Source organism: Equus przewalskii, chromosome 9 (assembly GCF_037783145.1).
Source record: "Equus przewalskii isolate Varuska chromosome 9, EquPr2, whole genome shotgun sequence".
NCBI lineage: Eukaryota > Metazoa > Chordata > Mammalia > Perissodactyla > Equidae > Equus > Equus przewalskii.
Window position 1 is genome coordinate 27,199,611 of NC_091839.1, and position 27,415 is coordinate 27,227,025.

Here is a 27,415-nt window from a genome sequence, read left to right on the forward strand (position 1 = left end):
GTCAGTCTCCCCCTGACACGCTGGTCCCCTCTCTCAACCCTGTCACCATCTTTCAAAAGATTCCATTGTGATGTGTTACAGTCTCATGTCTAGTAAAGGTTAAACAATTCCTGAAGGTCTTAATATCTTTGTCCAGTTTCTAGAGTTTCTTTCCAGTAAGTTCAGCAACATGGCAGAAGAATTCTCCCAATTTCTTTTTTCTTTTTTTTTTTTCAAAGATTGGCACCTGGGCTAACAACTGTTGCCAATCTTTTTTTTTCTGCTTTATTTCCCCAACCCCCACCTGTACACAGTTGTATATCTTAGTTGCAGGTCCTTCTAGTTGTGGGATATCCCAATTTCTTATATGGACAAAATGTCAAAAGTTTCTGTTCCAAGGAGTAAAGGATGAATTGCATTATTTTCAAAGAGATGCTCTTTAATATGAAGACTCTGACAGTGAGTAAGTAAAGAGAATCAGACAGAGCCATCGTCACATTCACTGAGTCCCCACAGATGTGTCTCCAGTGTGGCAACTCTGGTGTCTGCTAAGAGCACGGTGGCTCTGGAAACCCTTCCCACATGGGACACTCTCATGCAGGGTCTCTTGAGCGTGGGTCTTCTGGTGCTTGGTCAGACAGGAGCTGTCCCTGAAAGCTTTGCCACACTGACTATACTCATAGGGCTTCTCACCAGTATGAGTCCTCTAGTGCCAGATGAGGCCAGTGATGTTCCTGAAAAGTTTCTGACACTGGTCACAGCCACAGGGCTTCTCACCAGTGTGAATTCTCTGGTGCCTGATGAGGTAAGACCTCTCAATGAAAGTTTCCCCACATTCCTTATGCTTGTAGGGTTTCTCTCCAGAATGGATTTTTTGATGCATGATGAGGTCACCGTTGTGGTTGAGGATTTTCCACAATCCACACACTTACAGGGTTTCTCTCCGGTGTGAATTCTTCCACATTTAATTAGGTATGAGCCATCGGTGAAGGCCTTTCCACATTTCGTACATACACAGGGCTTCTCTCCTGTGTGAATTCTCAGATGGACAATAAGGTGGGAGACATCAGGGAAGGATTTTTCACAATCATTACATTTGAATGGCTTTTCTCCAGTATGAGTTCTGTGATGCAAAACAAAGGAAGAGTGGTGGCTGAAGGACTTCCCACGCCGGTCACATTCATAGGGCCTCTCTCCCGTGTGGGTCCTCTCGTGCTTGATAAAGGCAGAGCCGGCACTGAAGGCTTTCCCACACTTACGGCATTTATAGGGCTTCTCTCCTGTATGGATTCTCTGATGCACAAGCAGGTTGTAGTTCTTGGAGAAGGATTTTCCACACTAGCTACAGGTATACAGTTTCGAGTCTCCAGTGTGAGTCCTCTGGTGCCCAAGGAAGTGAGATTTCCGTCTGAAGGATTGCCCACATTCCCAGCAGTCATAGCATTCATCGCCAGAGTTATTTCTCTTCTGCTCACCAGGACATGCACCCTAATCACACACCTCCTCACAGCCCTCCCCTTTATGTGGCTGCTTCTCTCTGACAGTTCTGCCCTATCCACTAATGGGTGCAGAATCACTGTAGGAACCACCACCTTCAGTACTTCTGGAGGGCTAATCTCCTGTTAGAGCTCCACCAAGGTGGCCAAGCTGACCAGCCTGGCCGATGGCTGCTCTACGGTCATCATTTTCATCAAGCATGTGACCTTCACAGCTTTCCCAACAATTACATATGTAACCAGAATGCTTAACATCTGCATCATGTTCACAGAAAGCTTTTGTTGTGGGACCTTTCTGAGATGGAGGAAGAACTGAGCAGAGACTCAAGCTTTCTCCATAATCACAATGACCAAGCCTCTCTCCAGATCCTCTGTGTTCTCCTGGGTGAATGCCATGTGCCTCAAACACTTCTCTGGGTTTTTATGGAGCATTTCTACCTGGTCCTCACATGCCCAGGTTTCTCCTAATGTATACACAGGAATCATCCCTCCAGAATCTTTCCAATTTCATGAAATTGGATGGTTTTTCCCCAACAACATCCTGAGTTGATGCTTCCATTTTGACTTGTTTCCCAGGCTAGGGGGGAAAAGGGAGAAAATATTTGAATCCTAAGATTTTGAAAAAAATTATTAAAATGATGGCATTTAAATGTTAAAATTGGCCAGGCATATTTCTACGAAAACTGATTTTATGTGCACCCTGTGACAGCAATTCCATTCGTAGGTGTACAGCCAAGAGAGATGTGTTCATGCGTTCACAGCAACAATTTGGTCCATAACAACCTGACACTGGACACTACCCAAATGTCCAAGAACTGGGCAGTGGATGAATAAATTGTGGTTTATTCACATGATGGAATACCACATATCAAAAGTGAATAAACTGCAAGTACACAAAATAACACAGGTGAATCTTTCAAGCATAACGTTGAATGAAAGAAGTCAAACCCAAAGTGCAAACTATGTTTACTTTGTGAAAATTCTGAGCTGTGCACTTGTGTATATTTTTCAGCATGTATATTACATTTCCATGGTAAGTTTTAAAAAACCATACCCCCAAATAAGAAATTAGTCAGGTGTATGTGAATTTTGTTTAGATAGGAACCTGCAGGGAGGAGAGAGACTATGAAGATGATGAAGAATGGAGCCATTTATAGAGAATAAAAATAGCTTTAGAGATTTTTTAATCTTAACAGAGGAAGAACATCTACCAAAGAGGGTGGCCTACCAGAAGGGGAAAGGGACTTTTAGTGAGAAACCTCCCCTCCCCGCTCCCTGAAGCAGTGAGTGAGCAGCATCCTGGCCCTCCCCACCATATGTCGGGAACACCAAGGCCATTTATTATGACTCCACGTGCTGCCATGTGCTCAGTTTCCCATCTGTCCCACCCACTGGCACCCAACAACCCCACATGCAGCTCAGTTTTTAATGGACTGAACATGCAGCTCGCCAACCCCCAGATCCACGCACAGACCTCAGCTGATACAGGCTTCACTGGGAGAGCGTGTAAGGCGTGAGACACAGTGCAGTTGGGCGGCCTCACGATCCGAGTTGGACCCTGGCTTCACTGCCTTGTGACAGTATTGGAGGCAGCCCCGTCACACACCACAGGTTCTCTATGACCACAGCTGTTACCGCACTCTCAAATGGGTGAACGGATTCACAGCTCCTGGAGAACATCTCACTCTCGACACCCATCCCCTCTCTCCCAGTTCTCTCTCAGGACTCCTGGCTGGTCCACATCTACATGCAGCACAACAGACAGCCATCTCTACTCCAGACCCTCCAGTCCTCACACTCACAGCCCTTATCAGGAGTCACAATCTCTCCACACCTGCCCATAAACCCATGTCCTCTTCTCACACCACAGCAGGGTCTACATCCATGACCCCAAGCTCACTCTGACCTCTGGGCTTCTTCTGCACTCCCCAGTCTTCCACTCAGGCCAAGGATGCCCAACTCCAGGGTACAATGAATCTCAGGCTGTGGAGCCTGAACTCCAAATGAGGTACTGCTTAGTTTTTTATTTTAATTGAAATTTTTATTGAAATAATTGTAGAGTCTCATGCATTTGTACAAAAGAATACAGAATGATGCCTTGTACACTTAGTCTACTTTCTCCTAATGGTGTCATTTTGCAAAATGACAGTAAAATATCACAACCAGGATTCTGACTTCCATACGACCCCCTAATCCTATCATACTGCCCCAATCGTAGCTGTGTTCATTTGTCTGTGTGTGCACTATGTTCTACACGCCTAGACATACATTAAGTTTTATCATCTATGGAGGCTCTTGTACGCACACCAGTCAACACCACGAGCGTCTCTACCACGCATGCCCTTTTACAAACACATCCACCGCCCACCCCTGCCCAGGATAACGATTCTAATGACTCCTTTGTCTCCTGAGGATCCTGATTCCTCCCAAGTGAAAATGACTTTAATAAAAGGGATTATGGGAGGACAGACACCATACTCTGGAAACTGTGGAACCCTCCCTCTCTGATGATCATGCCTGCCCCACCAGGCTCCTCCTAATGCTTCCATCTCTCATTCACCTTCCACGTTTTTTTCCTTTCTCTGTAATCAGCCCAGAGAGCAGAGGCTCTGCACCTCACCAAATACCTCTCTATGCTTCAGGGTGACTTCATTATTCTCTTATTTATGAAAAACAAAAGGTCTTCTTTTCTGAAGGAACCACGGTTCCTGACAGATGTGCTGCTTTCCACCATGTTTTGTTGCCACGTTAATTCTTAAACACCAGGTCATCACTTTAACGAAGAGGCAACCCAGCTACGACAGTAACTGCCCTTGGGCAGCCATGCTCCTCTTGGGAGACCAATCACCTCTTATAAGTCTCTGGTTTTGCATTTCCAAAATCAGACACTATATTCAGAGAAACAAACATTTCAAGATGTCTTGACCCCTTATCTACCTAATTCTATATTGGCAAAATGTCAACAATATAAATATGTTTTAGAGATTGTTCATAAGAAAGGTGGGAAGATTGTGGAGATTTTACAAGGGCCTCACTATGCAGAAGTGTCCATCCCCCTCAGAGGAAAGGTAGCTCCTACCGCCAGAAACTCCCGCACCACACCCCAACAGAGTATTTCCTCTACTCCATGCTGACATTGCTGGTTCCAGGAACAAACCACAGCCACTTCATTTTCTCAGAACATCGCCACCAGTGGTTTTAGCTTTCCTGCCTAGAGACTCTGCTAAAAGCCACAGAAGAGAAACTGGGTCTTCTAAAAGGGCAGTCTCAGAGCCTCTGTGGAAATGAGTAAACCAGGTACTACTTTTTTTTTTTTTTGGAATAAAATATAATTTATTTTAAGGACCCAGAGGAGCATCATAGAATGAAATTGTTTAAAAAAAATTACAATGGCCTTAAGAAAATGGCAAGTTGACATGTTCTATCTCTCTCTCTTCCTCCCTCTATCCTTTTTCCACCTCAAACTTCATCACTTTCAAATATTTTATCTTCTTCATCTTTCTCTCCAGACTAGTTTCTGTGTTCATTCACCCACATTTTTTTTTGAGTTAATGATAGGTTACAATCTTGTGAAATTTCAGTTGTACATTAATGTTTGTCATTCGTGTTGTAGGTGCACCACTTCACCCTTTGTGCCCACCCCCCCACCCAACCTTTCCCCTGGTATCCACTAAACTGTTCTCTTAGCCCACATTTTTAAATTCCTCATGAGTGGAGTCATACACAGATTATCCTTCTCTAGCTGGCTTATTTCACTTAACATAATTCCCTCAAGGTCCATCCATGTTATTGCAAATGGAATGATTTTGTTCTGTTTTGCAGCTGAGTAGTATTCCATTGAATATATGTATCACATCTTCTTTATCCATTCATCTGTTGATGGGCACTTAGGTTGCTTCCATGTCTTGGCTATTGTAAATAATGCTGCAATGAACATTGGGGTACATAAGACTTTTGGGATTGCAGACTTCAAGCTCTTTGGGTAAACACCCAGTAGTGGGATGGCTGGATCGTATGGTAGTTCTATTTTTAATTTTTTGAGGAATCTCCATACTGTTTTCCATAGTGGCTGCACCACTTTGCATTCCCACCAGCAGTGTATGAGGGTTCCTTTTTCTCCACAACCTCTCCAACATTTGTTACTATTAGTTTTAGAGATTTTTGTTATTCTAATGGGTGTAAGGTGATATCTTAGTGTAGTTTTGATTTGCGTTTCCCTGATGATCAGCGATGATGAGCATCTTTTCATGTGCCTATTGGCCATCCATATATCTTCTTTGGAGAAATGTCTCTTCATGTCTCCAGCCCATTTTTTGATTGGGTTGTTTGATTTTTTGTTGTTGAATTGTGAGAGTTCTTTATATATTATGGATATTAAGCCTCTGTCAGATATATGACTTGCAAATATTTTTTCCCACTTAGTGGGTTGTTTTTTGTTTCAATCCTGTTTTCATTTGCCTTGAAGAAGCTCTTTAGTCTGATGAAGTCCCATTTGTTTATTCTTTCTATTGTTTCCCTTGTCTGAGAAGACATGGTGTCTGAAAAGATCCTTTTAATACTGATGTCAAAGAATGTACTGCCTACATTTTCTTCTAGAAGCCTTATGGTTTCAGGTCTCACCTTTAGGTCTTTGATCCATTTTGAGTTTATTTTGGTGAATGGTGAAAAAGAATGGTCAATTTTCATTCTTTTACATGTGGCTTTCCAGTTTTCCCAGCACCATTTGTTGAAAAGACTTTCTTTTCTCCATTGTATGCCCTCAGCTCCTTTGTCGAAGATAAGCTGTCCATAGATGTGTGGTTTTATTTCTGGGCTTTCAATTCTGTTCCATTGATCTGTGCACCTGTTTTTGTACCAGTACCATGCTGTTTTGATTACTGTAGCTTTGTAGTATGTTTTGAAGTCAGGGATTGTGATGCCTCCCATTTTGTTCTTTTTTCTCAAGATTGCTTTAGAAATTTGGGGTCTTTTGTTGCCCCGTATGAATTTTAGGATTCTTTGTTCTAATTCTGTGAAGAATGTCATTGAGATTCTGATTGGGATGGTGTTGAATCTGTAGATTGCTTTAGGTAGAACGGACATTTTAAATATATTTATTCTTCCAATCCACGTACACAGAATGTCTTTCCATCTCCTTATGTCGTCATCCATTTCTTTCAGAAAAGCCTTGTAATTTTCATTATATAGGTCCTTCACTTCCTTAGTTAAATTTACTCCGAGGTATTTTATTCTTTTTGTTGCGATTGTGAATGGTATTGTGTTCTTGAGTTCTTTTTCTGTTAGTTCGTTATTAGAATATAGAAATGCTACTGATTTATGCAAATTGATTTTGTACCCTGCAACTTTGCTGTAGTTGTTGATTACTTCTAAGAGTTTTCCAATGGATTTTTTGGGGTTTTCTATATATAAGATCATGTCATCTGCAAACAGTGAGAGTTTCACTTCTTCCCTCCCTATTTGGATTCCTTTTATTCCTTTATCTTGCCAGATTGCTCTGGCCAGGACCTCCAGTACTATGTTAAATAAGAGTGGTGATAGAGGGCATCCTTGTGTCGTTCCTGTTCTCAGGGGGATGGCGTTCAGTTTTTGCCCATTGAATATGATGTTGGCTATGGGTTTGTCGTATATGGCCTTTATTATGTTGAGGTAGTTTCCTTCTATGCCCATTTTGTTCAGAGTTTTTATCATAAATGGCTGTTGGATATTATCAAATGCCTTCTCTGCATCTATTGAGATGATCATGTCGTTTTTATTCCTCAGTTTGTTGATGTGGTGTATCACGTTGATTCATTTGCGGATGTTGAACCATCCCTGTGTCCCTGGTCTGAATCCCACCTGATCATGATGTATGATCCTTTTGATGAATTGCTGAATTCTGGTTGCCAAAATTTTGTTTAGAATTTTTGCATCTATGTTCATCAGTGATATTGGCCTGCAGTTCTCTTTTTTCATGGTGTCCTTGTCAGGCTTTGGTATCAGCGTGATGTTGGCCTCGTAGAATGTGTTAGGAAGGGTTCCATCTTCCCTAATTTTTTGGAATAGCTTGAAAAGGATAGGTATTAAATCCTCTCTGAAAGTTTGGTAGAATTCCCCAGGAAAGCCATCTGGTCCTGGGGTTTTATTCTGTGGGATGCTTTTGATGGCTGTTTCAATCTCTTTCCTTGTGATTGGTCTGTTCAAATTGTCTGCCTCTTCTTGAGTGAGCTTTGGGAGATTGTAGGAGTCCAAGAATTTATCCATTTCCTCTAGGTTATCCATTTTGCTGGCATATAGTTTTTCGTAGTATTCTCTTATAATCCATTGTATTTCTGCAGAGTCTGTTGTGATTTCTCCTCTTTCATTTCTGATTTTGTTTATTTGAGCTTTCTCCCTTTTTTTCTTTGTAAGTCTGGCTAGGGGTTTGTCAATTTTATTTATCTTCTCAAAAAACCAGCTCTTTGTTTTGTTGATCCTTTCTACTGCCTTTTTCGTTTCAATAGTATTTATTTCTGCTCTGATTTTTATTATTTCTCTCCTTCTGCTGACTTTGGGCTTTATTTGTTCTTTTTTCTCTAGTTCAGTTAGGTGTAGTTTAAGATTGCTTATTTGGGATTTTTCTTGTTTGTTAAGATGTGCCTGTATTGTGATTAATTTTCCTCTTAATACAGCTTTTGCTGTATCCCATATGAGTTGGTATGGCATGTTATCATTTTCATTTGTTTCCAGGTATTTTTGTATTTCTTCTTTGATTTCTTCAATGATCCATTGCTTGTTCAGTAGTGTGTTGTTTAGTCTCCACATCTTTGTGCCATTCTCAGCTTTTTTCTTGTAATTAATTTCTAGCCTTATAGCATTATGATTGGAGAAGATGCTTGTTATTATTTCAATTTCTTTAAAATTTGTAGAGGCTTGCCTTGTTTCCCAACATATGGTCTATCCTTGAGAATGTTCCATGTGCACTTGAGAAGAATGTGTATTCAGCTGTTTTAGGGTGAAGTGATCTATATATGTCTATTAAGTCCAATTGTTTTAGTTTTTCATTTAGCTCCACTATTTCCTTGTTGATTTTCTGTCTGGATGATCTGTCCAGTGATGTGAGTGGGGTGTTGAGGTCCCCTACTATTATTGTGTTGTTTTTAACATCATCCTTTAGGTCTGTTAATAGTTGCTTTATGAATCTTGGTGCTCCTGTGTTGGGTGCATAGATATTTATAAGCATTACTTCTTCTTGATGAAGTGTCCCTTTGATCATTATATATTGTCCCTCTGTGTCTCTCTTTACCTGTCTTATTTTGAAATCCACTTTGTCTGATATAAGAATTGCAACACCTGCCTTTTTTTGCTTGCTATTAGCTTGAAGTATTGTCCTCCACCCCTTCACTCTGAGCCTGTGTTTGTCCTTGGGGCTGAGGTGTGTTTCCTGGAGGTAACAAATTGTTGGATCTTGTTCTTTAATCCATTTTGCCACTCTGTGTCTTTTTATTGGAGACTTAAATCCGTTTACATTGAGAGCAATTATTGATGCATGTGGACTTAATGCTGTCAATCTGTCACTCATTATCTTGTTTTCCTGCGTTTCTTTTCCTGTTTGCTTTAGCCTACCCATTTAATACTGTAATTTCTTATGCTGGGTTTCTTAGATTTTTCCTTATTTATGTTTTGTGACTCTCTTGGTTTTTACTTTAGTGGCTACCCTGATGTTTGTATTTAGAATCTCGTGTATAATATAGTCTATTCTCTGGTGGTCTCTTACTTACTTGGCCTATACTGATTTAGACCCTTTGCTCTTCCCCTCCTAAATGATTATTTTCATTTCTTACTCCAACTCGTGTTATGAATTTGTAGTTAGAGTGATAAGATCGTCCTTGCTTTGGTAGTTTCCTTACCTTTACCCTAATGCTATCGTTGAATATTTGCTATCCTGTTCTGGTTCTATCCATTGGTCTCCCTAGTCTGTGGTTTGTCACCCCTTTCTCCCTTCTTTCTTTTTTCAGGTATGCGAGCCTTCTTGAGGATTTCTTGTAGTGGAGGGCTTTTAGTTACAAATTCCCTTAACTTTTGTTTGTCTGGAAAAGATTTAATTTCTCCCTCATATCTGAAGGAAATTCTTGCTGGATAGAGTATTCTTGGCTGAAGATTTTTATCTTTTAAAGCTTTGAATATGTCACTCCATTCTCTCCTAGCTTGTAAGGTTTCTGTAGAGAAGTCCACTGAAAGTCTGATAGGAGCTCCTTTGTAGGTTATTCTCTTCTTTTTTCTTGCTTCCCTGAGTATTCTTTCTTTATCTTTCCTTCTTGCCATTTGTACTATTATGTGCCTTGCAGTAGATCTTTTTACATTGACAAATCTAGGAGATCTGAAAGCTTCCTCTACACACATTTCTCCATCAATCCCTAGATTTGGGAAGTTCTCCTCAATAATTTCATTAAGCACACTTTCTGCTCCATTTTCCTTTTCCACGTTCTCGGGAATTCCTATGATCCTTAAGTTCTTACTCCTCATTGAAACCACTATCTCTCGGAGATTTTCGTCATTTTTTAAAATTCTTATTTCTCTTTCTTCCTCTGTCTGGAACCATTCAGCCTGTCTGTCTTCAATTATGTTAATTTGCTCTTCTATGGTGTCTACACGGGCATTCAGGTAATCCGTATTCTGTTTTATCTGGTCCATTGTGTTTTTCATCTCAAGTAATTCTGTTTGATTCTTCTTTATAATTTCAATCTCTTTTGTGAAGTAACTCCAGAACTCATTGGCTTGTTTCTCTTTCTACCTCATTGAGTTTTTTGATTATAGGTGCTCTGAACTCATTATCACTTAGTTTACCTAATTCCAAGTCCTCAGGACTTAACTCTATGTTTTTATTGTTTTCCTTCTGGTCTGGGGCTTTTATAAATTGCTGCATGGTAGAGGAGTGGTTTTTTCACATGGTGGTAGAATTCGGTTGCAGTTATAGCCTGTCACCACTAGATGGGGGTCGAGAGCCGCATTCTGAGCTCTCTGCCTTCGGGCAAGATGGCTGCACCCAGCACGCTTTGCCGGGAGGGAGGGGCTGCTTTTCTCGCCTGCCGATATGGATTCGGATCAGTTCTGTTCTCTGGTCTCCCAAGGCCCTGGGTTTATGGGGTCCCCACGCACGGAAGCTCTCCCCCATCAGCGGGTCTCCACTGAACCAGCGGCAGGACTCCTGGATGATCCCCCAGTCGTGCAGCCTCTCCCCCGCTCCTTCCCAGACCCCCGCAGCAGGGATCGCAGACTCTAGGGGAGGGAGCGACATTCTCTCCTACCCGTTCCAGCGCCTCCGAGGCCGTCAGCAAGGTCTGTGTTCTCCGCCTTCTTGGTATTGTAGGTCTCTAAAGTGTTGGCATTAGATTTATTCTCTGAAATTCAGTTTTTCCAATTCTTTGTTGTATCTTGGAGGGGAGAGAATCCCGGGTCAGCTCACCCTGCCATTTTGCTCTGCCCCCAGGTACTTCTAATTACAGATACTTCATGGGTATGGGATTGCCAGTGGACATGCCCTGGACAACTGTCCTACTGAACTGAGGGAGTCACGATCTCAAGCATTACTTTTAGTCCCAAAGCAAATGACGACTTTATAAAAGTGGACTGCTGCACCAATAGCCAGTGAAATAAGAACTAATTAAGACTGAACAAATTGGTGGAGGAATTCTCATGGTGGTTATTTCTTTGGAATATTTGGTATTATTTCTACTATTTCATATTTTGAGGGCTATATGATCTATTTCCAACCATTAGCGTAGTAAAACATTGTTTGAATGGTTTCTCATTCTCATTGACTCCTCAGAATTCAGGATTAACCACTTCCCTTGAGCCACTGTATTTATAAAAGCAATGTGGTTATTTGCAGAGGTTCTAAAAGAATTTGCCCTCATTTTTTTTTCAATTTTATTTTTCCTTTTTCCCCCCATAGCCCCCCAGTACATAGCTGTATATTTTAGTTGTGGGTCCTTCTAGTTGTGGCATGTGGGACACCACCTCAGCATGGCCTGATGAGCAGTGCCATGTCCGCGCCCGGGATCCAAACAGGGGAAACCCTGGGCTGCTGAAGCAGAGCACACGAACTTAACCACTTGGCCACAGGGCTGGCCCCGGCCCTCATTTTTAACAGCATATAGCTTGACAAATCAAGCACATATCTGAAGTGTCACATTTGAGAATAAATCCTGCCATGTGACAAGGCCACTGTGTGGCATGCCTACCATGAAAGAACCAAGGTTAGACTTCCTCTGTGGCAGCAACTACAAGAAGCTCACAGGGAACTGTCTGGAATCTATTCCACAGCTTACAGCTTCGTAGAAAGAAAGGAAGCTCCTCCTGGCAAGCTAGGAAAATGAGGAGATTTGGGGAGTTCAAGGCAAGAGGAGTCAGCCCGAATGTCTAGGTAGTGCAGATGCACTCCAGGAGATCAGCTTCTTGGGTCTGGGTTTCTACACTCAGTATGAAAAAGCCAGCCAGAGTGATAATGACAGGAACCTCTGGTGTGACAGAGGCTAGTGAACACACGGTCTAGATCCTTGCTGTCCTCTAGGCTGTTGGGAGTCACTGAAGAGTCAGAGGCCCCACAGCCAACGTGGGGTCTACTTTGGTACTAACTCCCTTTGAGAAAAGCCGGGAACACACTCTAAGAAACAAGATGATCGAGAAGAACTAGCAATTGTGTGAAGAGCAAAGCTGCTGGCCTCTATACATACCTGCACATCATATGTGACTCTGTTTTCAGAGGCTTCAGAAAAGGATCTAGCCATATTTCCGACATCCCCTCATCAAGGGGACCCTTGATCTCCAACTGTCTCCAAGATGCTTCTTCGATGTCTGGTGATGCCTTGCTCTCCATATGTCCAAACAAGAGTTTTCTCCTCCTCTCCTCCTGCCTCTGCACCTCACTCTCCCAAACCAGCACAATACACTAGGCTCGTGTTATAATGCTGACTGCACCTCTCCCATCCACATGGCTCCCCTGAACCCAGGTCTGCACAGTGCACTGCCTACCCCTCGCTAACTCTCAGCTCTGCCAGGCACCACACACTGAAGAAATCAAAAGCTGGATGCCTGAGTCCCACACTGCCAGTACCCACCCAACCTGCTGCTCTTCCCTGAGGCTTTCCCCTCCCAGCAAACGGCTACTCCATTTTCCCAGTGGAGCAGGCCAGAAACCTGGACGATATCCTGCACTTTGCTCCTTTCTCAAAAGTCACTTCTAATGTGTCAGTCTTGACCTTGAATACATCCAGAATCTCACCACTTCACACCTCCTCCACCACTGCCACTGTGGTCCAAGCTACAGTCATTCATTTTTTTTACTGTAAATTGAGGTATAACTTAGATAGAATAAATCCATAGTGAGCAGTTCACTGAGTCTTTAGATGTGTCTCCATGAGTTTTCATATGTGTAGACAGCTGGGCAACCAGAGATCATGACATAAAGCATCCCCGATCTCCCAGTAGGTAACCACTGCTCTGCCCTCATGGCCAGAGACTGCCTTGTTTAGCCCTGAACTGCATGTGGGCAGGATCACAACACAAAGAAGGAAAATTACAGGCCAATATTGCTGATGAACATAGATGCAAAAATCCTCAACAAAATATTGGCAAACCCAATACATCAATACATTAAAAAGATCATACACCATGATCAAGTGGGATTCATACCAGGGACATAAGGATGGTTCAACATCTGCAAATCAGTCAATGTGATACACCACATTAACAAAATGAGGAAAAAAAACAACCACACGATAATCGCCATAGATGCAGAGAAAGAATTTGACAAGATCCAACATCTGTTCATGATAAAAACTCTCAATAAAATGAATATAGGGGCCGGCCCAGTGACACAGAGGTTAAGTGTGCACATTCTGCTTCAGTGGCCCAGGGTTCACTGGTTCGGATCCAGGGTGCAGACATGGCACCGCTTGGCAAGCCATAATGGCTTCCCATGGACATCGCACATATAAAGTCAAGGAAGATGGGCACAGATGTTACCTCAGGGCCAGTCTTCCTCAGCAAAAAGAGGAGGATTGGCAACAGTTAGCTCAGGGCTAATCTTGCTCAAAAGAAAAAAAAATGAATATAGAAGGAAAGTACCTCAACATAATAAAGGCCATATATGACAAACCCACTGCCAACATCATACTCAATGGGGAAAAACTGAAAGCCGTCCCTCTGATAACAGGAACAAGACAAGGGTGCCCACTCACATTCTTATTCAACATAGTACTGGAGGTTTTGGCGAGACCAATTAAGCTAGGAAAAGAAATAAAAGGTATCCAAAATAGGCACTGAAGAAGTGAAACTCTGGCACTGAAAAAGTGAAACTCTCGCTGTTTGGAGACAACATGATCTTATGTATAGAAAATCCTAGGGGCCGGCCCCATGGCTGAGTGGTTAAGTTTGCATGCTCCACTTTGGCAGCCCAGGGTTTCACAGGTTTGGATCCTGGGCACGCACATGGCACTGCTCATCAGGCCATGCTGAAGCGGCGTCCCACATAGCACAACTAGAGGAACTTACAACTAGAATATACAACTATGTAGTGGGGGGCTTTGGGGAGAAGAAGAAAAAAAAACAAGATTGGCAACAGATGTTAGCTCAGGTGTCAATCTTTAAAAAGAAAAAAGAAAAAAAAGAATCCATCGGAAAACTAAGAAATGATCAACAACTACAGCAGAGTTGCAGGATACAAAGTCAACTTACAAAAATCAGTAGCATTTCTATACTCTAATAACGAACCAACAGAACAAGAACGCAAGAATACAATCCCAATTACAATCGCAACAAAAAGAATAAAATATCTAGGAATAAATTTAACCAAGGAGGTGAAAGACCTATACCAGGAAAACTATAGGACATTACTGAAAGAAATTGAGAATGACCTAAAGAAATGGAAAGATATTCCATGTACATGGATTGGAAGAATAAACATAGTTAAAATGTCCATTCTACCTAAAGCAATCTACAGATTCAACACAATCCCAATCAGAATCCCAATGATATTCTTCACTGAAATAGAACAAAGAATCCTAAAATTCATATGGGGCAACAAAAGACCCCAAATAGCCAAAGCAATCCTGAGAAACAAGAACAAAGCCGGTGGCATAGCAATCCCTGACTTCAAAACATATTACAAAGCTATAGTAATCAAAACAGCATGGTACTGGTATAAAAACAGACAAACAGATCAACGAAACAGAATTAAAAGCCCAGAAAATAAAACCACACATCTACAGACAGCTAATCTTCGACAAAGGTGCCAAGAACATACAATGGAGAAAGGAAAGCCTCTTCAATAAATGGTGCTCGGAAAACTGGACAGCCACATGCAAAAGAGTGAAAGTAGACCATTATCTTTCTCCATACACAAAAATAGACTCAAAATGGATCAAAGACTTGGAAGGTAAGACCAGAAACCATAAAACTTTGGGAAGAAAACATATCACTCTTTGATATCAGTCTTAAAAGGATCTTTACAAATACAATGTCCACTCAGATAAGGGAAACAAAAGAAAAAATAAACAAGTGGGACTTCATCTGACTAAAGAGCTTCTGGAAGTCAAAGGAAACCAAGATCAAAATGAAAAAACAACCCACCAACTGGGAGAAAATACTTGCAAATCATATATCCACTAAGGGGTTAATCTCCATAATATAGAAAGAACTAACAGAACTGAACAACAAAAAAATAAACAACCCAATCAAAAATTGGGCAGAGGATATGAACAGACATTTTTTGAAAGAAGATATACAGATGACTAATAGGCACATGAAAAGATATTCGACATCACTAATCATCAGGGAGATACAAATCAAAACTACACTTAGATATCATCTTACATCCATTAGAATGGCTATAATCACCAGGACAAAAAATAATAAATGTTGGAGAGGTTTGGAGTAAAGGGAACCCTCATCCACTGCTGGTGGGAATGCAAACTGGTGCAGCCACTGTGGAAAACAGAATAGAGATTTCTCAAAAAATTAAAAATAGAATTGCCATATGACCCAGTTATCCCACCACTGGGTATTTATCCAAAGAACTTGAAATCAACAACACAAAGAGTCTTATGCACCCCTATGTTCATTGCAGCATTATTCACAATAGCCAAGACATGGAAGCAACCCAAGTGCCCAGTGACTGGTGGCTGGATAAAGAAGATGTGGTGTATATATACAATGGACTACTACTCAGCCATAAAAAAGACATAATTGTCCCATTTGCAGCCACATGGATGGACCATGAGGGCATCATGTTAAGTGAAATAAACCAGACAAAGACAAACACCATACAATTTCACTCATATGTGGAGTATAAACAAACTTACGGACAAAGAGAACAATTTAGTGGTTACCAGGGGGAAAGGGAGGAGGATGGGCATAAGGGGTACAGGGGCACATTTATATGGTGTTTGACAAATACTAATGTACAACTGAAAATCCACACTGTTATAAACTATTTAGACCACAATAAAAAATTCAAAACAAAAAACAACTCACAGCTAACATCATACTCAATGGTGGAAGATCAAAAGCTTTTCCTCTAAGATCACAAATAAGACAAAAGAAGATGTCCACTTTCACCATTTCTATTCAACACAGTGTTGGAAGTTCTAGCCAGAGCTATTTGGCAAGAAAAAGAAATAAAAGGCATCGAAATTAGAAAGGAAGAGGTAAAATTATCTCTATTTGTAGATGACATGATCTTCCACATAGAAAACACTAAAGATTACACACACCAAAAAAAAAAAAAAAAACTGGTAGAATTTAAAAATTCAGCAAAGTTGCAAAATACATAATCAACACACAAAAATCAGTTGCTTTTTTATACTAACAATGAACAATCTGAAAAGGAAATTAAGAAAACTGCCTTTAGAATAGCATCAAAAAGAATAAAATATTTAGGAACTTAGTAATTAACCAAGAAGGCAAAAGACTTATACACTCAAAACTACAAAACACTGCTGAAAGAAATTAAAGAAGACACAAGTAAGTGGAAAGATATCCTGTTTTCATGGTGGAAGACTTAACATTGTTAAGATGTCAACAATAACCCAAAGCTATCTAGAGCCAATGCAATCCCTATAAAGAAACCCAGTGATGTTTTACATAAAGAGAAAAATCCATCTTAAAATTCATATGGAATCTCAAGGAACCCCAAATAACCAAAACAATGCTGAAATAGAAGAACAAAGTTGGAGATTTCTCACTTCCTGATTTCAAAATCAGGAATTTTTATTACAAAGCTAGAGTAATGAAAACAATGTGGTACTGGCATAAAGACAGGCATACAGACCAAAAGAACAGAAAAGAGAGCTCAGAAATAAACCCTCCCATATATGGTTAAATGATTTTCAACAAGGGTGCCAAGACCATTCAACGGAAAAGGGCAGTCTTTTCAACAAATAGTGTTGGGGAAACTGGATATATATACGAAAAAATAAAGTGGACCCTTACCTTACACTATATTTAAAAATTAACTCAAAATGGATCAGGGCTTAAATGTAAAAATTAAAACTATAAAACTTGTAGAAAAAAAAGACCACTGGAGAAAATCGTTGGTACCCAAGACTAGGCAAAGAGTTCTTAGACTTGACACCAAAAGCATGATCCATAAAAGGAAAAACTAATAACTTGGATCTCCTCAAAATTAAAACCTTTGCTCTGTGGGGCTGGCCCCATGGCTGAGTGGTTAACTTCGCACGCTCTGCTGCAGGCAGCCCAGTGTTTCATTGGTTCAAATCCTGGGCAAGGACATGGTACTGCTCATCAAACCACACTGAGGTGGTGTCCCACATGCCACAACTAGAAGGACCCACAACTAAGAATATACAACTATGTACCGGGGGGGCTTTGGGGAGAAAAAAGGAAAAAGTAAAATCTTAAAAAAAAAAAAAAAAACCTTTGCTCTGCAAAAGATCCTGTTCAGAGAATGAAAAACAAATCACAGACTGGTAGAAGATATTTGCAAATCACATACCTGACAAAGGACTTGCTGGTTCCATCTAGAATATATAAAGAACTCTCAAAACTCAATATTTAAAAATAAAAAGTCCAATTAGAAAATGGGCAAAAGACATACACAGACATTTCATGGTGGAAAGGGAGATGGCAAATAAGCACAAGAAAAGATGATCAACATCATCAGCCACTAGAGAAATGCAAATTAAAACCCCAATGAGATATCACTGCATACCTATCAGAATGGCTAAAACATAGTAATAACACCAAATGTTAGCGAGAATTTATAGAAACTTAATCACTCATACACTGGTGGTGGGAATGTAAAATGGGCAGATGCTCTGGAAAGCAGTTTGGCAGTTTCTTATAAAACTAAAAATGAACCTACCATATAATCCAGTAATTGCACTCTTGGGCATATATCCCAGAGAAATGAAGATTCACACAAAAATCAGTATATTAATAATAAGCAAAAACTGGAAACTAGCCTACCATCCTTCAACAGGTAAATGATTAAAGAAACTGTGAGACCGCCATACCATGAAATACCACTCAGCATTAAAAAGGAAGGAACTACTGATACGGAAATAATGCTGAGCGAAAAAAGCCAATCTTAAAAACATACATACTTCATGACTCCATTTATACATTTGCTAAAGAAGAATCATAGAGAAGGAGAATGGACCAGTGGCTGCCAGGGTCAGGGACAGAGGGCTGCGAGCAGGGGTGGCTACAAAGGCGGAGCATGAGGGAGTCTTGCAGTGAGGTAGAGTCAAGTATCTTGATTGTGGTGGTTACAACAAGCTACACAGCCCAAAATGGCCAGAGCTACAATGCACTCAAATGAGTATGTGTACGTACAAGTGAAATTTGAACAAGCTCTGGACAGTATAATGTCAATGTCCTGGTTTGACACTGTCCTACAGTTGTGCGAGATGTTAACAAGGGGAGACGCTAGTGAAAGGTGCACAGGATCTCTCTGTACATTTCTTCACACTTCTCTGTAAATCTATAATTATTTCAAAATAAAACAAGATTAAAGAAAACAAAACAAAATCATGGGACATGACTCAAAAATAACAGCGATAAAAGGCATGAGGGACAACTTGGGAAATTTGAATAGAGATGGGTTATCAGATGATAATAGGAGATTATCACTAGTTTTCTAGGGGTGATTATAGTATTACGGTTGTACAGAAGAATGTTTTTATTCTTAGAATAAATGTCCTGAAATATTTTGGGGTGAATGTCATACCTGTACTTACTTCCAAATGGTTACCACATAAAGAAGTATACATTTATGTACACATAAGTAAATATACATGCATACATACATAAATATATTCATACACATAAATATACACTCACATATTCATATACAGAAATCAACTCATACAGCACACATGAACGTGTATGCACACCTATATACAGATATACACACATACATATACATCCACATACATATACACAAATATGTATAAATACACATATGTACATGCATATATACACACATAATGTATATCATAAACACATAATACCTGTCATATATTGAATACATATAAATCTAAGTGGTGGGTAATGGGTATTCATTACCCATTTTTTCAACTTTCCTGTTAATGTTTTCAACTTTCCTGTTAATGTTTTAGAAACCTGTCAAAACAGAAAGTAGGCAGGAAAAACATTAATGCTTCTAGGGAGAGGTACTACATCAAAGACCAGAATTCATTAACAGCTAGGTGAGAATGAATTTATAATAGTTTTCTCAAAAAGTGTTCAAGAGGTGGTTATAGGTATTCTAGGGGGAAAAACATGAACCTAGCTGGGAGCTGTAAGAAAACCATGGAACGCTCCCACTGGGAAAATGCTGACTTGTAAAATCCTTTCTGCACAATAGGTGTTTTTTTTGCTGAAGAAGTTTCGTCCTGAACATCTGTTGCCAATCTTCCTCTTTTTGCTTGAGGAAGATTCGCCCTAAGCTAACATCTGTGCCACTCTTCCTCTATTTTGTATGTGTGTTGCCATCACAGCATGGCCACTGATGAGTAGTGTACGTCCACGCCGAGGAACTGAGCCCAGGCCACCAAAGTGGAGCATGCCGAATCTAACATCTAGGCCATGGGGCCGGCCCCTGCACAGTAGGTTTCGATGCAGAAAAAAACAAGAAAGCCAGGGCTGTTTGCCTCGAAGAACTGGGGTGGAGGAAGAACTGGGGTCGAGCTGGGGCAAAGCTGTCCAAACCACCCAGTTTCCCTGGCCTTCTTGCAGCTGGCAACTGACTCCAGTTGAAAGCTATTTATTTAATTTCTTTGCTACATGAGCTCAAAATGCTTCAGAAAAGTTGCCGGTAAATGGAAGTAGGGCAAACAGAATTCCATTTTAGATTCGACAGGGGAGCATCCTATTTAAATAAAACTGGTATCAAATTCCATTTCAATATTTTACTATTAAAAGTGTCACTATACAAGCCAGCCCTGTGGCATAGCAGTTAAGTTCAGTGTGCTCTGCTTCGGCGGCCCAGGTTCATGGGTTTGGATCCCAGGCACAGACCTACATCACTCGTCAGCCATGCTGTGGCGGCAACCCACATATAAAGTGGAGGAAGACTGGCACAGATGTTGGCACATGGTGAATCTTTCTCAAGCCAAAGAAAAGAAAGAGGAGGATTGGCAACAGATGTTAGCTCAGGGCTATTCTTCCTTAGCAAAAAAGAAAAAAAAAAGAAAAAAATCACTATACACATTCATAGAAAACTTGGAAAACATAAAAGTATAAAGAAAATTAAGTCTTGGGTGCATTTATTTCCTGTTATCTTCCCAGAGAATCATTTTGACATAGTTGGAGTCAAACTGTATATACAATTTTGGGTCCTCTTTTTGTTTTTCCCCCATTAACAGTATATTATGGGTAGTTTCTACATCATTAACATGTCTTTATTAGCATAAAAAGTGGCATGGTCTCTTTGGAGAACAATTTTGGGTTGAAATCAAAATTTAAAACACAAAGCAATGCAGTGGATCAACACTGGCATTCTTTTTACAATGATGTAAATTAAAATTCAAAACTAACATAAGAGGACCTCTCACTTAGTAAGTGTTGTTTCATCAAACTTTTGCTCCAGTTACATATGTATGTGAGTTGTGACATTTTGTGTTTCTTCCAATGCTTGGCTCACAAAAGTTTGAAAACCAGGAGGCTGGAGACACCAAACCATTACTCATTTTACAAGGACACATGCTGCCGAGACCAGCTAGGCAGCCAGCCGAAGGGGTGGACGGAATTAATAGACAGAACACAATCTATATTATTTCAATGGGACAGGGGACCATCAGCCTGAAGGACTGAGGTGAGGTCCCTCGTATCGCCACATATTTATTTGCGGGTAAAGAATCACAAGCATGTACAATAGTAGGAACTCATGCCTGCAGGGACACGCAAGCCAAAGCCCAAAGGTTCTATTCTTCAGCCCCCCGAAGCACACCAACCCTAGCCAAGGCCGTTCCCTTGGGGAGTATCTTAAGAACAATCAGCAAGGTATGCAGGCGGAGTTCCTAAGCCCCTTGCCTTCATGCCCGATAACATACTCCCCTCCTGCCTTGGATTCCAAAGCACAAGCAATCTGGTACAAGCATTATGAGAGTCAGCAGATCACATATCTCCCAGTCACCCATTTGGAATTTATTTTTCCTAGGCTTAAAGCCTAGCAAGAATGCTGCTACAATCTCCTGCAGCAGACATATGCTCAAGATGCCCCTATAGCACTACTGGGAATGTTTAAAAACTGCAAACTTCCAAGATATACATCAACGGGGGGGTCGGGTAGGGGGACAAATAAATCGTGGCATCTTCAAAAGGTGGAATACTACACAGCAGTGAAAAATTAGGTGTGGAAAGCTCCATCTTGTACTGAAAGGTTGGTGAGAGAAGCACATTGCACAGGTCGACACATCAAGCATGTCAATTCCAAAAACACACAGTTTGCCAGAGGCATTAAAAAAGGGAAAACTCTAACAACAGCCTGGGGACAAGAGAGAAGAGTTTGCTGGATGAATCACACACCCCCTCTGTAATCTTGTCTCTTGTACAAGGGCCAGCTCCCTCCTGTGGTCACATGGGTATGGTAGTTTTTCATTCACTCAGCAAATGTTTACTGAACACCTACTGTGTGCCAAGCCCTGTTCTAGGCAGGGATGACTCAGGACCGGGTGAGACAGCTGAAGATACCCCACTGGTGAAGCCGGCATTCTAGTGGGGAAGACCCAGACAAAGAACAAAATGCTAAGGCTGTCACTATCAAACACTCCCAAACAAACTCAGGAGGCACACAGACCTGGGCCAGTTTTTGAGTTAGGGCTGGCGTCCCTGACTGTCCCAGTCTCTACCCACTGTCTACAACTCAGAAACCAAGCAGATTCAGGGAACACACTGCCCAAGGAAGGGGCAGGGCTCTGATTTCACTCTGAAGAAAGCTCCTTGTCACCCCAACCCAGCAGCCCCAGTTCTAGGGCTCTCGAGGATTCTGGCTGTTACTGAGCCAGGGGAGCCACGAAGGACTGCAGAGAGGGGACAGGATCTGACACAGGACCCATCAGGCTCCCACTGGCTACCAACAGGGAACAGACGGTGGGGGCAGCAGCGAGGAAGTGCCTCTTACAGGGAGAAGGGGGTAGTGAAGTGACTGAACTCTGGAAACGGGTACACGCTTGGCATTTTCGGGCAGAGATGACGATGGGGTTGGAGAAAGAGAAACATGAAGGTGAACGTTGAGGACTGTGGGCGGAAGAAAGGGCTACCAGGGGGCACCCACGGCCTGTGGTTAAGTTCCCAGGCTCCACTTCGCCCGCCCAGGGTTGAGGCGAGTCCCACATAGCAGAGCCAGAAAGACCTACAGCTAGAATATACAACTATGTACTAGGGTGCTTTGGGGAGAAGGAAACCAAAAAATATCTGCAACAGATGTCAGCTCAGGTGCCAATCTAAAAATGAAAAAAGGAGGAGGAGCCGCCATTTACAGACACAGGAAGGACTGAGTTTAAGGGAGACCAGAGGCCCAGCTGAGGACCCCAAAGTCTGAGATGTTGCCCCCGGGGGGCAGCTTCAGGGCATCCAGGGGTGGGGGACTGGGAGAAGCCTGGGAAGGAGAGTTCCCAGAGGGCAGGAGAAGAAGGAAACATTCCAGGCGCCCCAAACGCGCAGGGGGGATCGGTCTTTGGAGGAGGAAGACCAGAAGAGGGAACAGCATCCTGGGGGCGGGGGAGGGGGACACAGGAAACAGAACGGAGTGCGCAGGCCAGGAGGTCGTGAGGATGGAGGGAGGCGCGCGAGGCGGGATGCGCCCTCGGGCGCCGGCGGCGGAGGGAGCACGGAGGCGAGGAGCGTCGCGCCCACGCGGGGAGGGGTAGGGATGGGGGCCACATCCTGCCAGGACAGAGCGCGCCCCGCGGACAGGGGTCCTCACTCTGGCCCGCCCAGGACCCCAGCGGCGCCCACCCCGTCAGCCCCCTGCCCCCACAGCCAGGCCCAGGCCTTGGCTCCGCGACCTGGGGGCCAAAACCGAAGCGGAGAAGCCGCCAGGCAGAACTCACACTTCCCGCCACCGGAGAGGCCACGTCGGCGCGCCGCCCGCTGTGCGCATGTGCGTGCGCTGGATTCCCGGAGGAGCCTTCTCCGGGGGCGGGGGCGGGGGGCGGGAGAGGGGAAGGGGAGAGGGGGAGGAGAGGGGGGAGGGAAGAGAGGGAGGGGGAAGGGGAAGGGGAGAAGGGGAAAGGGAGAGGGGAGGGGAAGAGGCGAGGGGGAGGGGGAAGGGGAGGGGGGAAGGGGCGGGCGTCGCGGGGACGTTCACTAGAGGGCCTGCTGAAGTCATTTGCCAGCTTCTCCTCTGTGTTTGTTTTGTTTTTCAAAGATTGGCATCTGAGCTAATAACTGTTACCAATCCTTTTTTTTTTTCTGCTTTTTCTCCCGAAATCCCCCCAGTACATAGTTGCAGATTCTAGTTGTGTGTCCTTCTAGTTGTGGCATGTGGGATGCCACCTCAGCATGGTCTGATGAGCAGCACCATGTCCACACCCAGGATCCAAACCAGCGAAACCCTGGGCCACCAAAGCGGAGCAGCAAATGCAATCACTCAACAACGGGGAGACCCCTGCGTTTGTTTTTGAGATGCTGAGATCTTTATGTATTCTGCGTAACAGTCCTTTGTTGGGTCTGTGAGCAACAATTAACTTCTCCCACTCTGTCACTTGTCTTTTCATTTACATAATACTGCTTTCTAATGAACACAAGTTGTTAATTTTAATGTAGCCAAATTTATCAATCTTCCTTGATTTGGTTAAGAAATGTTTGCCTATACCAAGATCACAAAGATATTCTGTATTTTTCTCTGAACTCTATCTTTTTGCCTTTCACAGTAGAGCTGCAGTCCTCAGGAAGTGATTTTTGTGTACGGCAGGGGTCATCGCACTATGGGCCGCAGGTCAAAACTCAGCACTTGCTTTCGTAGCGTCCGAGAGCTAAGGATGGATTTTACATTTTTGAATGGTTGAAAAAAATCAAAAGAATAGCATTTCATGACGTGAAAATTATATGAAATTCAAATTTCAGAGTCCATAAATAAAATTTTATTGGACTACAACCATGTCCATTTGCTTACAAAATGTCTACAGCCGCTTTCACACTACAACAGTCGAGTTGAGTAGTTTTAGCAAAGACCATACAGTGTGCAAAGCCTAAAAATATTTATTATTGTGCACTTTACAGAAAAGTTTTTTGACTCCTAATATATAGTGTGGGATATGGATTTTAACTATTTTAAAATGTTTACAAAAGCATGAGATATTACTTGATACCCCCGAGGATGGCTGTAATAAAAAAGACGATAACAAATGTTGGTAAGAATGCACAGAAATCAGAATACTTACACGTTGTTGGTGGGAACATAAGATGGTACCACTGTTGTGGACAAGTCTGGCAACCCTCAAATTCTTAACCTCAATGTTAAAGAGTTACCATGTAGCCCAGCAATTCCACTCCAAGGTATCTACTCAAGAGTATTTATTTATTTACTTTTAAAAGATTGGCACCTGAACTAACAACTGTTGCCAATCTTTTTTTTTTCTTCCCAAAGCCCCCCAGTACATAGTTGTATATTCTAGTTGTGAGTGCCTCTGGTCATGCTACGTGAGACGCCTCCTCAGCATGGCCTGACAAGTGGTGCCATGTCCACGCCCAGGATGCAAACTGGTGAAACCCTGGGCTGCTGAAGCGGAGCGTGAGAACTCAACCACTCGGCCACAGGGCTGGCCCCTAGTCAAGAGTATTTAAAGCATATATCCACACTAAAACTTGTACATGAACGATCGTAGCAGCATTATTCATAATAGTCAAAAAGTGGAAACAACCCAAATGTCCTTCGATTGATGAATGGATAAACACAACGTGGTTTAGCCATACGATGAAATAACAAAGAATGAAGTCCTGACACATGCTACAACATGGATGAACCTTGACAACATTATGCTAATCAAAATAAGCTAGTCACAAAGGACCACATATTGTATGATTCCATTTACATAAAATGTCCAGGCTAGTCAAATCCGTTGAGACAGAAAGTAGGTTTACAGTTGCCAGGGGCTGTGGGAAGGAGGAAATGAGGATGACTGCCAATTGGTATTTGGTTTCTTTTGGGTGGTAATGAAATGTACTGGAATTAAAGAATGGTGATGACTGCACAACCTTGTGAAAATATTAAAAACAACTGAATTGCACATACACAAAAAATTTTTTAACTTAAAAATTGTTCAGTCTACTTTAGGAGAAATGACCACTTATTCAGTTTAATTCCTTTGGGCACTTGAAGCCTAGACATCCATATACTGATGTATTTGTTATTTTCTTCTCCTGGGACTTGGTTACACATACTCTCAGCCTGATCATCTTTTGGGGTCTTAAGTGTTGCCCTTGTAAATGTGGATTTGTTATTTGGTGAAGGCAGCCTTGCACCTCTCACCCACCGCTTCTCCAGGGAAGCCACTTCTCCCACTGTTGCCCAAGAAGGGATTCTACCTACGGCCCTATTGCCCCTCGCTGGTATTCGACACGGTGGCGGGAGTCTCTCCTCCCTAATCCCATTCTCTCTTGGTCCATAACATTGCCCACCCCTGGCTTCCTCCTCCCTCCTTGGCCATTTCTTCTTCTTCTGGCTTCCTCCTTTCCCTGTTTTTCCTGTGGTCACTTGCTTCTTGGGTCTCCATCCTGAGTGTTCGCCTCACATTATCTGAAGTCGACAAGGCTCCGTCTGCCTTGTCTGCTCCCTTCCCCTCCCACATCAGCATATGCTGTTCCCTGTGTGGGACAGTGTCCCCTCCCCACCCCTTGGTTACTCTCTTGTCCTTTCGCAGCTCTCTGCTCTGTTAGGTTCTTTTCCCTATTACGGTTCACACTGATGTTTTCATGATTGTTTGATAAATGCCCATCTTACCCTCTGGCTGGATAGCTCCATGAGGCTGAACACACTGTCTGCCATGCTCCTAATCAGACTCTATAGGGGACCAACATGCAGACATCTGAGATCCTTATCAAATGTTCGTTGATTGAATTAATGAACTGGAGGATGTTTTCCAAGGTATTAATAATGATTGCTGGTGACAGGTGAGATTCTGGATGCGATTTCTTAATTTCCTATTTTTCTGTATATTTCTTTTCTTTCAGTGAGCAAGGATTACTTTAGAAACAGAAAATAAAGATAATCACCCAAGGTGTGGCTGCTCACTGTTCACTCATGGTTCACCTCCATCTAACTCTTTTATTTATTTACTTATTTTTGAGGAAGATTAGCCCTGAGCTATCTACCGCCAATCCTCCTCTTTTTGCTGAGGAAGATTGGCCCTGAGCTAACATCCATGCCCATCTTCCTCTACTTTATATGTGGGATGCCTACCACAGCATGGCTTGATGAGCGGTGCGTAGGTCTGCACCTGGGATCGAAACCGGCAATCCCTGGGCTGCCAAAGTGGAACGTGCAAAGTTAACCACTGTGCCACGAGGCTGGCCCCATCCATCTAACTCTTCTAGTTCAATGAATGTTTACTGAGCACCTGCTGTAATATCCAAGGATATTAGATATCCTTAGATATATTCTGTATCCAGGGATACAGAAGAAAACACAAGCTGTTTACAGTCCAGCAGGGGAGATAAACAAGTACAATACACCACGTGTCAATCAGACAGTGGTCATTGCCTCCGCAAGACATAAAGCAGAGAACGAGGATGGGGAGCATGTGTGCTGGGCAGGGACACTTGCAATTCTAAATAAGAGAAGTCAGGGAAGGCCTCACTGAGAAGGTGATGTGTCATGAACTGCAGGAAGTGAGCCCAAAGGTATTGAGGGAACAGGATCTCCACAAAGGGAACAGCGACTGCAGAGGCTCTGAGATGAGAACACATCTGGTATGTTTCAGGAACAGCAGGGAGGCCACTGAGCCTGGAACAGAGTGACAGAGGGGGAGGTAGGAGAAGATGGGGCTGGGGAGGTGACAGGGGCTATCGAGTAAAACATTCTTGCCAGGCTGAAAAATTATGAAGACAGACAACTGAGATAACCTGTATTATGGCTGAAAATACTTGCTGCCTCTCCCCCAGGGAGGGTTACACATCCCTGCCCCGTGACTTCAGGCTTGGTCATGGGCTGGCTCTGGCAGTGAGAGGTGAGTGGAAGTGTGGGGTGGCACTTCTGAGAAGCGTTCAGAGCCTCTGCGTGGATCCACCCGTCCTCCTTTCCCTCTGCTGAGGCCAGCAATACCCCAGGTAGAGAGGCTGCTCCAACAGCCTGGGCCCTGGGGGTGAAAGCAAATGGAGTAGGCGGCAGCAGAGCTGCAACACACATGGCTTTGGTGTTGTGAGGGTCCAGGTTCCTGCTGCCATTCGTTACTGCAGCATAACTTACCTGAAGGTGACTGATAGAAGTATGCCACCAGAATTACTGCCTGTTGAGAGCT

General features: G+C 42.7%; 1 pseudogene; it reads right to left on the minus strand.

The window, feature by feature from the left end:
• Positions 1-387: 387 nt before the first annotated feature.
• Positions 388-25,944, minus strand: LOC103558268 (zinc finger protein 329-like; annotated as a pseudogene).
• Between the last annotated feature and the right edge of the window lie 1,471 nt (positions 25,945-27,415).